The following is a 12327-nucleotide window of genomic DNA, read 5'->3' on the forward strand; positions in this document are numbered from 1 at the left end:
TAAAGTTTACCGTGTTTTAAGTGTGTCAAAGATATCAACTCGTTTAATCTTCACAAAAATTATAAAAAAGGTATCATTGTAATCCTCACCTTAGAGGTCAAGACAGTGAAGCACAGAAAGGTTAAATAATTTACTCATGGTAAATTAGTATTAATTAGTATAGATTAGTATGAATTAGTATTAGACCCAAAATGCAAATTCTGACAGTCTGTGTCTACAGACTATGCTTTTAAAGCACTATGACACAGTACTCACCTTTCCACCCCCCGCCAACCCTTTTCCCCAAGGAAACGCAAGGAAAATTGGCTGTACAGAACTTTGGAACTGAGTGGAGAGGGAAAATAAATCTTCTCTGAGAATCTGTAACCACAAGAGAGTCTTCATTGAAGTCTGTAGTTTGAATCCTCACTACTCATTTGATCCACAAAACCTCAAGCTAAGAATTTAAAGTGATCCTACATTAATAGTCTTGTACTAATACTCTTCTCAGGCATCTAACAGAAACAGAAACAATCTCTTCACAGGCAAAGTTAAAAAAAAAGAGTAGTTCAAGATATGAAAAATCATTTACATTCATTTAAAAAATAAGACATTATATGTAAAACATACAAACAAAAATATATGACAGAATCAATTCTAAGAAGATGGAGGTATTAGAATTACCACACTATACATACAATATAACTGTTTCATATATTTCAAGAAATAATGCAAAAATAACCATGAACTCAAAAACAAAACAATTTCTAGAAATGCAAAGTATGATAATTAAAGCAAAAAAATCAATGAATAAGTTCAACAGCAACTTCAATATAGCTGAAAAGAGAATTAGAAAACTGGAATGGAGAAATAAAAAAATTATACCAAATGTAGTCTTGAGAGGAAGAGGCATGAAAAATAACATGACAAGAAGTAAAATATATCAAAGTTGAATTTATTTAAAGACAGAAGGTAGAGGCTATACTGGGAGAAATAATTTTCATATCTGATAAAAATACTCAATTCAAAAAACCCAATGAATCTCAACTTGGATAAATAAAAAAGAATACACACTGTACATACCATAGTGAAACTGCAGAAAATCAAGGAAAAATAAAAGATCTCAAAGGGAAACATTCAAAGGACTGAAAGAATAATATATGAGTTTTCAAAAGAAATAGTAGGGGGGCGACCAAGATGGCCGAATAGGAAGAGCTCCAGCCTCCAGCTCCCAGCATGAGCGACACAGAAGATGGTGATTTCTGAATTTTCAACTGAGGTACCGGGTTCCTCTCACTGGGGCGTGTTGGACAGTTGGTGCTGGTCAGTGGGTGCAGCCCAAACAGCCAGAGTTGAAGCAGGGTGAGGCATCGCCTCACCTGGGAAGCACAAGGGGGAAAGGAATTCCTTTTCCTAGCCAAGGGAAACTGAGACACACAACACCTGGAAAATCAGTTAACTCCCACCCTAATACTGCACTTTACCAAGGGTCTTAGCAAACAGCACACCAGGATATTATATACCACGCCTGGCCCAGAGGGTCCCATGCCCACAGAGCCTCCCTCATTGCTAGCACAGCAGTCTGAGATCTAACTACAACCTGGCAGCAAGGCTGGGCAAGGGGCACCTGTAATTGCTGAGGCTTAAGTAGGTAAACAAAGCCGCTGGGAAATACGAATTGGGTAGAGCCCACCACAGCTCAAGGAGGCCGGCCTGCCTCTGTAGACTCCTCCTCTGAGGACAGGGCATAGTTAAACAAAAAACAGCAGAAACCTTGGCAAAGGTAAATGCCCCTGTCTGACAGCTTTGAAGAGAGCAGTGGATCTCCCAGCATGGAGGTTGAGATCTGAGAACAGACAGACTGCCTTCTCAAGTGGGTCAGGGACCCACAGGGTCTGGAGTGGACCTCAAGCAAACACCAACACACCTACAGCAGAGGGCCCTGACTATTAGAAGGAAAACTAACAAACAGAAAGGACATCCACACCAAAACCCCATCAGTACGTCACCATCATCAAAGACCAAAGGCAGATAAAACCACAAAGATGGGGGAAAAGCAGGGCAGAAAAGCTGGAAATTCAAAAAATCAGAGCACATCTCCCCCTCCAAAGGAACGCAGCTCATTGCCAGCAACGGAACAAAGCTGGACTGAGAATGACTTTGACGAGTTGAGAGAATAAGGCTTCAGTCGATCAAACCTCTCAGACCTAGAGGAGGAACTACGTACCCAGCTCAAGGAAACTAAAAACCTTGAACAAAGAATGGAAGAATGGATAACTAGAATAACCAATGCAGAGTAGTCCATAAATGAATTGATAGAGATGAAAATCATGACACAAGCACTACGTGACAAATGCCCAAGCTTCAGTAACCAACTCGATCAACTGGAAGAAAGAGTATCAGCGAATGAAGATCAAATGAATGAAATGAAGTGAGAAGAGAAGTTTGGAGAAAAGAGAGTAAAAAGAAATGAACAAAGCCTCCAAGAAATATGGGATTACGTGAAGAGACCAAATGTACGTCTGATTGGTGTGCCTGAAAGTGACAGAGAGAATGGAACCAAGTTGGAAAACACTCTGCAGGATATTATGCAGGAGAACTTCCCCAACCTAGCAAGGCAGGTCAACATTCAAATTCAGGAAATACAGAGAACGCCACAAAGATACTCCTTGAGAAGAGCAACTCCGAGACACATAATTGTCAGATTCACCAAAGTTGAAACGAAGGAAAAAATGTTAAGGGCAGCCAGAGAGAAAGGGCGGGTTACAAACAAAGGGAAGCCCATCAGACTAACAGCAGATATCTCAGCAGAAACTCTTCAAGCCAGAAGAGAGTGGGAGCCAATATTCAACATTCTTAAAGAAAAGAATTTTCAACCCAGAATTTCATATCCAGCCAAACTCAGTTTCATAAGTGAAGGAGAAATAAAATCCTTTACAGACAAGCAAATTTGAGATTTTGTCACCACCAGGCCTGCCCAAAAGAGATCCTGAAGGAAGCACTAAACATGGAAAGGAACAACCAGTACCAGCCATTTGAAAAAAATACCAAAATGTAAAGACCTTCGATGTTAGGAAGAAACTGCATCAACTAACGAGTGAAATAACCAGCTAATCCCATAATGACAGTATCAAGCTCACACATAACAATATTAACCTTAAATGTAAATGGACTATATGGTTCAGTTAAAAGACACAGACTGGCAAATTGGATGAAGAGTCAAAACCCATCAGTTTGCTATATTCAGGAGACCCATCTCATGTGCAGACACACACATAGGCTCAAAACAAAGGGATGGAAGAAGATCTACCAAGCAAATGGAAAACAAAAAAAGGCAGGGGTTGCACTCCTTGTCTCTGATAAAGCAGATTTTAAACCATCAAAGATCAAAAGAGACAAAGAATACCATTACATAATGGTAAAGGGATCATTTCAACAAGAAGAGCTAACTATCCTAAATATGTATGCACCCAATACAGGAGCACCCAGATTCATAAAGCAAATCCTTTGAGACTTACAAAGAGACTTGAACTGCCATACAATAATAATAGGAGACTTTAACACCCCACTGTCAACATTAGACAGATCAACGAGACAGAAAGTTAAAAAGGACATGCAGGAATTGAACTCAACTCTGCACTAAGTGGACCTAATAGACATCTACAGAACTCTCTACCCCAAATTAACAGAATATACATTCTTCTCAGCACCACATAGCACTTATTCCAAAATTCACCACATAGTTGGAAGTAAAGCACTCCTCAGCAAATGTGAAAGAACAGAAATTATAACAGGCTAAGCTATCTCTGACACCACAGTGCAATCAAACTAGACCTCAGGATTTGATTGAGTTTCTAAGAAAACTCAAAGCACTCAACTACATGGAAACTGAACAACCTGTTCCTGAATGACTACTGGGTACATCACGAAATGAAGGCAGAAATAAAGATATCCTTTGAAACCAATGAGAACAAAGATACAACATACCAGAATCTCTGGGACACATTTAAAGCAGTGTGTAGAGGGAAATTTATAGCACTAAATGCCCACAAGAGAAAGAAGGAAAGATCTAAAATTGATACCCTAACATCACAATTAAAAGAACTAGAGAAGCAAGAGCAAACACATTCAAAAGCTAGCAGAAGGCAAGAAATAACTAAGATCAGAGCAGAACTGAAGGAGATAGAGACACAAAAACCCTTCAAAAAATCAATGAATCCAGAAGCTGGTTTTTGAAAAGATCAACAAAATTGATAGACCGCTAGCAAGACTAATAAAGAAGAAAAGAGAGAAGAATCAAATAGACGCAATAAAAAATGATAAAGGGGATATCACCACCGACCCCACAGAAATACAAACTATCATCAGAGAATACTATAAACACCACTATGCAAATAAACTAGAAAACCTAAAAGAAATGGATAATTTCCTGGACACTTATACTCTCCCAAGACTAAACCAGGAAGAAGTTGAGTCCCTGAATAGACCAATAGCAGGCTCTGAAATTGAGGCAATAATTAATAGCCTACCAACCAAAAAAAGTCCAGGACCAGATGGATTCACAGTCAAATTCTACCAGTGGTACAAGGAGGAGTTGGTACCATTCCTTCTGAAACTATTCCAATCAATAGAAAAAGAGGGAATCCTCCCTAATTCATTTTACGAGGCCAACATCATCCTGATACCAAAGCCTGACAGAGATACAACAAAAAAAGAGAATTTTAGACCAATATCCCTGATGAACATTGATGCAAAAATCCTCAATAGAACACTGACAAACCCAATCCAACAGCACATCAAAAAAACGACTTTAAATTTCATATGGAACCAAAAAAGAACCCGCATTGCCAAGACAATCCTACCCCAAAAGAAGCTGGGGGCATCATGCTACCTGACTTGAAACTACACTACAGGCTACAGTAACCAAAACAGCATGGTACTGGTACCAAAACAGACATATTGACCAATGGAACAGAACACAGCCCTCAGAAATAATACCACACATCTACAGCCATCTGATCTTTGACAAACCTGACAAAAACAAGAAATGGGGAAAGGATTCCCTATTTAATAAATGGTGCTGGGAAAATTGGCTAGCCATAAGTAGATAGCTGAAACTGAATCCTTTCCTTACTCCTTATACGAAAATTACTTCAAGATGACTTAGAGACTTAAATGTTAGACCTAAAACCATAAAAACCCTAGAAGAAAACCTAGGTAATACCATTCAGGTCATAGGCATGCTCAAGGACTTCATGTCTAAAACACCAATAGCAATGGCAACAAAAGCCAAAATTGACAAACGGGATCTAATTAAAGTAAAGAGCTTCTGCACAGCAAAAGAAACTACCATCAGAGTGAACAGGCAACCTACAGAATGAGAGAAAATCTTTGCAATCTACTCATCTGACAAAGGGCTAATATCTAGAACCTACAAAGAACTCAAATGAATTTACAAGAAAAAAAAAAACAACCCCATCAAAAAGTGGGCAAAGGATATCAACAGACACTTCTCAAAAGAAAACATTTATTCAGCCAACAAACACATGAAAAAATGCTCATAATCACTCACCATCAGAGAAATGCAAATCAAAACCACAATGAGATACCATCTCACGCGAGTTAGAATGGCGATCATTAAAATGTCAGCAAACAACAGGTGCTGGAGAGGATGTGGAGAAATAGGAACACTTTTACACTGTTGCTGGGAGTGTAAACTAGTTCAACCATTGTGGAAGACAGTGTGGCAATTCCTCAAGGATCTAGAACTAGAAATACCATTTGACCCAGCGATCCCATTACTGGGGATATACCCAAAGGATTATAAATCATGCTGCTATAAAGACACATGCACACGTATGTTTATTGTGGCACTATTCACAATAGCAAAGACTTGGAATCAACCCAAATGTCCATCAGTGACAGACTGGATTAAGAAAATGTGCCATATATATACCATGGAATACTGTGCAGCCATAAAAGAGGATGAGGTCATGTCCTCTGTAGGGACATTGAGGAAGCTGGAAACCATCATTCTCAGCAAACTATCGCAAGAACAGAAAACCAAGCACCGCATGTTCTCACTCATAGGTGGGAACTGAACAATGAGATCACTTGGACACTGAAGGGGAACATCACGTATCAGGGCCTATTGTGGGGAGGGGGGAGTGGGGAGGGATAGTATTAGATGATATACCTAATGTAAATGATGAGTTAATGTGTGTAGCACAGCACCACGGCACATGTATACATATGTAACAAACCTGCACATTGTGCACATGTACCCTAGAATTTAAAGTATAATAAAAAAAGAAAGAAAAAAAAAGAAATAGTAGAAGCCAGAAGACACTAAAATAATATCTTCAATACACTAAAAGAAGCTCATTCACAGTCCAAAATTCTATACCCCCCAAAAATAACTTCTAAGAATCACAGTGAAATAAGGTCATTTGCAGATAAATAAGGATTGAGAGGTTTTACTACTCTAATATCCTCACAGTATATTATTTGATGAATACCACTTAAAACAACTAAAATACCAGATAGAGTAAGTAGGAGAAGTTCATATCTTATCCTTCCAGGTAAAAGGACAAAAATAATAGAAGATCTGTAATGCCAAAGGAATGGTAAGAAAAACATGATAAATATGTTGGTAAACATAAGGAATATAAATGTTATAAAACAATAATTATTTTTACATTGTTAAAATGAGCGAATTAAATGAATAAAACAAATATATAAATTGGAAAAAAGTAATCAAAATGTTCTCTATTAAGGCCTTTGTTTTGTTTCGTTAGATAGTAAAAGTATGCAGATAAATTGAAAAGTACACATGACAACATTTCTAGAGTAACCACCTACAAATAGAGTGCAGGAATTCCAAACTAGTAGAAGGTAAAACAAGTAATAAGAAGAATACTAAGTAATACAAAAAGAAGGCAATAAAGGAGAAAAAAGTAAAAAGTAATAGGAAAATAAAAACACAAAATAAAGTGGTGGAAATAAATTCAAATATAACAGCAAATACAATAAATATAAATGTATCATATGATACAGCAAAAAATAAAAATTGTCAGGTTGGATTTTTAAAATTATTTATATGTTTTTCTTTTAAAGAGACAATTACATAAAATAAAGTATAAGGTAGAAAAAGATTTTCATGGAAATTATTAGCAAAAAAAATTTTTTTTTTTTTTTTTTTTGAGACGGAGTCTCGCTCTGTCGCCCAGGCTGGAGTGCAGTGGCCGGATCTCAGCTCACTGCAAGCTCCGCCTCCCGGGTTTACGCCATTCTCCTGCCTCAGCCTCCTGAGTAGCTGGGACTATAGGTGCCCACCACCTCGCCCGGCTAGTTTTTTGTACTTTTTCGTAGAGCCGGGGTTTCACCGTGTTAGCCAGGACGGTCTCGATCTCCTGATCTCGTAATCCGCCCGTCTGGGCCTCCCAAAAGTGCTGGGATTACAGGCTTGAGCCACCGCGCCCGGCCAGCAAAAATTATATTATTATTAGTCTAAGGTAAATATACTCTAAGGAAAAAGGCATTCCTAGATACAAGAATGTCATTAAAAATGATAAAAGATTTAATTTATTTACTTGTACGTAAATAATAACATGACCTCAAAATACCTAAGTCAAAATTTACAAGAACTACACGAACACCCCAAAATGGAAGATATTTAATGACGGTCAGTAATTGAAAGGTGAAGAAGACAATTCCATAATACAGAAGATCTGAACAACAATTATCTTTATATAAAGGACATATATATATACACAATTGCATAAACAGTTATAGAATACATATTATTTTCAAGTATATTTCCAAAATGAAACATATGCAGGACTTGATCGTGTACTAGGATAAAAAAGTAAAACTGAACAATTTTCAAATAATTGACATATAAACCGTATTTTCTAATAATGATGAGATTAAGTTAGAATTTACTAACAAAAATGTAACTAGAAATAATCCAATTGTTTTCAAAATAAGCAGCACACTTCTAAAAATCTCAAAATGAAAACAAAAATCTAAATATAATTTTGTGGTATATAACAAAAGCAATATTTGGTAAGAATTTTAATTTTATAGCCCTAAATGCTTAATATGGAAAAGGATGAAAGTTACTGATCTGATAATTGAATAGAATAGGTTTAATAAGAAAAATAAAATGAAACAAAGGAAAAGACATAATCAAAATAAGATAAATTAATGATATAGAAAATAAAAGTAAAATGAAACTGACAACAAAGCTAAAAGTGGGCCCTGATAAAAGTCTTTAAAAACTGACAAACTTTTGGAGAGATTTACAAAAAAGTAATAATAAGAAGGAAGATGTAGGCGCATAGAAATTGCTAACATGAAAAACGATATAACTGGCAGGGCGCGGTGGCTCATGCCTGCAATCCCAGCACTCTGGGAGGCCGATCCAGGTGGATTACTTGAGGTCAGGAGTTTAAGACCAACCTGGTCAACACGGTGAAACACCATCTCTACTAAAAATACAAAAATTAGACCAGTGTGATGGCACACGCCTGTAGTCCCAGCTACTTGAGAAGTTAAGGCTAGAGGATCACTTGAACCTGGGAGGCGGAGATTGCAGTGAGCCGAGATTGCGCCTCTCAACTCTAGCCTATGCAGCACAGCGAGATTCCGTCTCGAAAAAAAAAAGAAAGAAAAAGAAAAAGAAACGTTATAATCTAACTATATAACTATAGGTGCTGCAGACATTAAACAGATAATAAGAAAATATTAAAAGAAATTCATGCCAATATATTTGAAAACATAGATGAAATGGACCAATTCCTAGAAAAATACAGCTTACTGAAACTGACTCAAGATGAAATAGAAAAATCTGACTACTACTATAAAATAAATGGGCTCAACAGTAAAAATCTACCCACAAATAAAATTCCAAGAGTAGCTATACAATTTAGGATGTTATTTAACCTCTATAATTCTTAGCTTATTTATTCAAAAAATTGGATATTATAATGTCCCATTATATTAACTCACAAGCATTAAATATCTCACGAGCTTGTTATTTGAGAATTATATTAAAAAGTACATGAAGGCAATTTGTAAACATGAAAATGTCATAAAAATTGAAAATATTATTCACCGAATTTTAGGTTTAAATCAGAAAGCCCATAACTCTAAACATAGACACATTCCAAAGAGTCCAACAAAAAGTCAAGTTTTCATGATAAGGCAAATCTAATTTGCTACTGGCATGCACTAACTAAGGCCACATTCTTTGGGAAGAAAATTAACAATACAACTGCAAATCGAGAATGCTGAAAAATTTTAAACACTCATTTTTTAAACTGTTAAGATTGGGTGTTAAAACATTACAGACAAAGTTGTAAAATTTAAATTTAGCTTAAATAATCATTTTTTGTTTAATGCAATAGGATAAAGATCCAAAGGAACAAAAATAATATTGCAGGTTGGGACAAAGAAGCATAACAAAGACACTGGTTTAATGTTTCATGAGTAATGAATTCAGGCCTTTTTCTCTGGAAACACAATCTTCTATGAATTTGTGCTTCATAAAATACCTGTAAATCTATTCATATTCATTTTTTTCATGTATGCATTTAATGAACAAAGATGTTTGTACCTACCAAGTATCAGGTACAAGATTAGCTGCTAAGGATACAAGATGAAAAACAGTCAGCTTGCAACAAACGGTCTTATTGTCCAGTGAGGGAGACAGAATAAACAGATGTACCATGACAGAAGCAAGCACAGGGCAATACAGATGTTCACAGGGGAGATATACCTAATCAAAAATGAAGAGATCAAAGATAATCTCCTGAAAGGATGACTTCTAAGCTGTTTATTAAAGAAGAAATTAGAGTTAGGGGAAAGGGAGGAGTACTCAGGTTAATGATGCAAAATCTCATATTCTCACAGCCCCATCATGCAAACATATGCCATACTGCCTTGGTTAAGCATAGTACTTGCTATAAAAATTATTTCATAAGGAGTAGGAATTTAAATTTACTACTGAATACTGCCCAAAACAAGTTTTAATAATATGAATTATACAATATTTTAAAATTATTCTCCTAGCTCTGCCACAGATACCTTTATTTAATTTGAAATAAAACTTCAGAGATTCATGTTTGACTAAAATATAATGAAATTTTTTAAGAAAATCACATCCATCTTATTTGAGTTTTCTATGCACTGTATGGCTAGAAACTGTATGAAAAAATCCAGGGGATCTATGATGGGATGGAAAAGGTAGGTATATCTCTGGTCTAGAGCAAAGAAAGGGCACATCACTGAATTCTGAGGCTGTTTCAAAACTATATGCACTAATTTGCCTACTTAGCATGTAGCATGTATCACAACATCAACAGGTTGGGTTGCTTCCTGGAAAGGTTCCCTAAACTAAGGCCACAGTCCTGCTCTCCCTCTATCAGTGATGAGCTTCGGAGAGAGTATCTCACACCACTACTTTTATCTTAACTTTTCTATGGTCCCAGATATATTTACCCAGGAGACACTACAGTAAATATTAAAATATTTTCAAAGCTGCAATGTTTTCAATCCGATTAATTTTGATCTGCTAGAAATGCAACCCCAGCGTTAGAGTATATGCTACCCTGAAGAGAAAAAAAAGCCATTGATGGAAAGCAAAATAACAGAAGGATCAATCAGTAAGTAGCAACACAGTTGGAGCCAGGTTTGGCTTGGGAACAATAAAGAAAAACACAATACAAGCGGATAAAGCACATTTAATTTTCCTCATGTAGCTTACAGGGATATCTGAGAAATTTATTCTAAGACAACAGTCTGATTTCTTACAGAATTAGTTATATATATATATTTTACAGACAATTCAATATGTTCTGATTAAATTTTTTCATCTATCTTTTCTTGGTGAGTTAGAATGTTCTGGTTTTGTACAACATATAATAAATTATGCTTTTCATAGTTTCTTTTGTATACTTTTTTGGTCATAACAAAGAGCTAAAAAAAATTCCCCACAAAACATTTGATCTGCCAGTGAACAGACTGTGAGCTCCTGGTAGTGCCAATGTTCTGCTTTCCTAAGTCTTCTACTGCTTCTACAAATGCCCTATACAAACGATTTGGATCTCTCTCTCTCTCTCTCTCTCTCTCTCTGTCTGTCTCTCTCTCTCTCTCTCTCTCTGTGTGTGTGTGTGTGTGTGTAAAATAAGCAATTTAATTCTGACTCATATAAATGTCAACTCAAAATCAAAATAACTGAGAAATATTACAGAAAAGCAACCAATACTGATACCACTGAAAGGGCACAGTATTTGGAATTAGGGAAATCTGGCCTAGAATTCTGCAGTCATCATTATGTCACCGCTATGTAACCTCACTATGTCACAGCTGTGTAACAGACAAGCTACTTCATTTCTTCCAGCTTTAGCTTTCTTCTCTGTGAAATAAAGAATAACACATACTCCTATGAACTGTGAGGATTAAATAAGGTAACAAATGTAAAGCACCTGACAGAAACAGCGGACACTACCATGTTCTTAAACTAGGTTTTTTGTTTTTTGGTTTTTTTGAAACCGCCTTTGAAAAATCTTAACTTAGGTACTGATAAAATAATTGGAAAGCTGTTTTCAGGTCTGTGATTCTGAGATTTGGCCAAAGTAGGTGAAAATAACATCCTGTTTAACTTCTTACAGTTCAACCTTGTTCTTACAGTATTTTGAGGCAGGAGAAGGGCAGATAGGATGTATTAGAACAGCAAACTTGGTATCAGGAACAGATATATGAGTTTTAAAAAATTTCCTTTCAATTTAATTCAGGTCTTCCTGGAACATTTTACATCAAAAGAGTCAGTGATGGGTTAAGATAGAAACAAGAAAAGGATTAATTTCAGACTTATGGTTCAATATGCAAGTATGACATTCAAATTGTTCAGCATATGTGTGTGTAAGTATATACATGCATGCACACATATACACATATCTCACACAGACATAGATATTAAACAATTCTATGCACAAGAATATCAGGGCCAACCAAAAAACAAAACAAATAAAGTGTAATATATTGTGTTTTTAATTTTAGCACCTATTTTTACTGAGAGAACACAATTTTTCTAGTTTAATATTCTGCCTATATTACCATCTGAAGCTAGCAGACAGCATAGTGCAATAAGATGAAGTTTTAAAAAAAAACTTTCCTAACTAGCTAGCATGTTTGTAAAGATGATAAAATAGTACTGAACATCCTCTACTTAAAATCCCTACAGTTTCTGAAAGAATGTTCATTGAAGTCCATTGAATGTGTTGTCACATAAGAAGTAGTCAGTTTTATCACTATTTTAATTAAAAGTATTTTTGATTTCAACTG

At 36.0% G+C, this 12327-nt stretch overlaps 1 protein-coding gene across 3 annotated transcripts in view; it reads right to left on the bottom strand.

Annotated features, from left to right (window-relative positions):
* The window catches only part of MBD5 (methyl-CpG binding domain protein 5), a 503218-nt gene that overhangs the window by 409444 nt on the left and 81447 nt on the right, over positions 1 to 12327 (bottom strand). The gene's annotated exons all lie outside the window — the stretch shown is intronic.

Source organism: Macaca thibetana, chromosome 12 (assembly GCF_024542745.1).
Source record: "Macaca thibetana thibetana isolate TM-01 chromosome 12, ASM2454274v1, whole genome shotgun sequence".
In the NCBI taxonomy this organism is placed as follows: Eukaryota; Metazoa; Chordata; class Mammalia; order Primates; family Cercopithecidae; genus Macaca; species Macaca thibetana.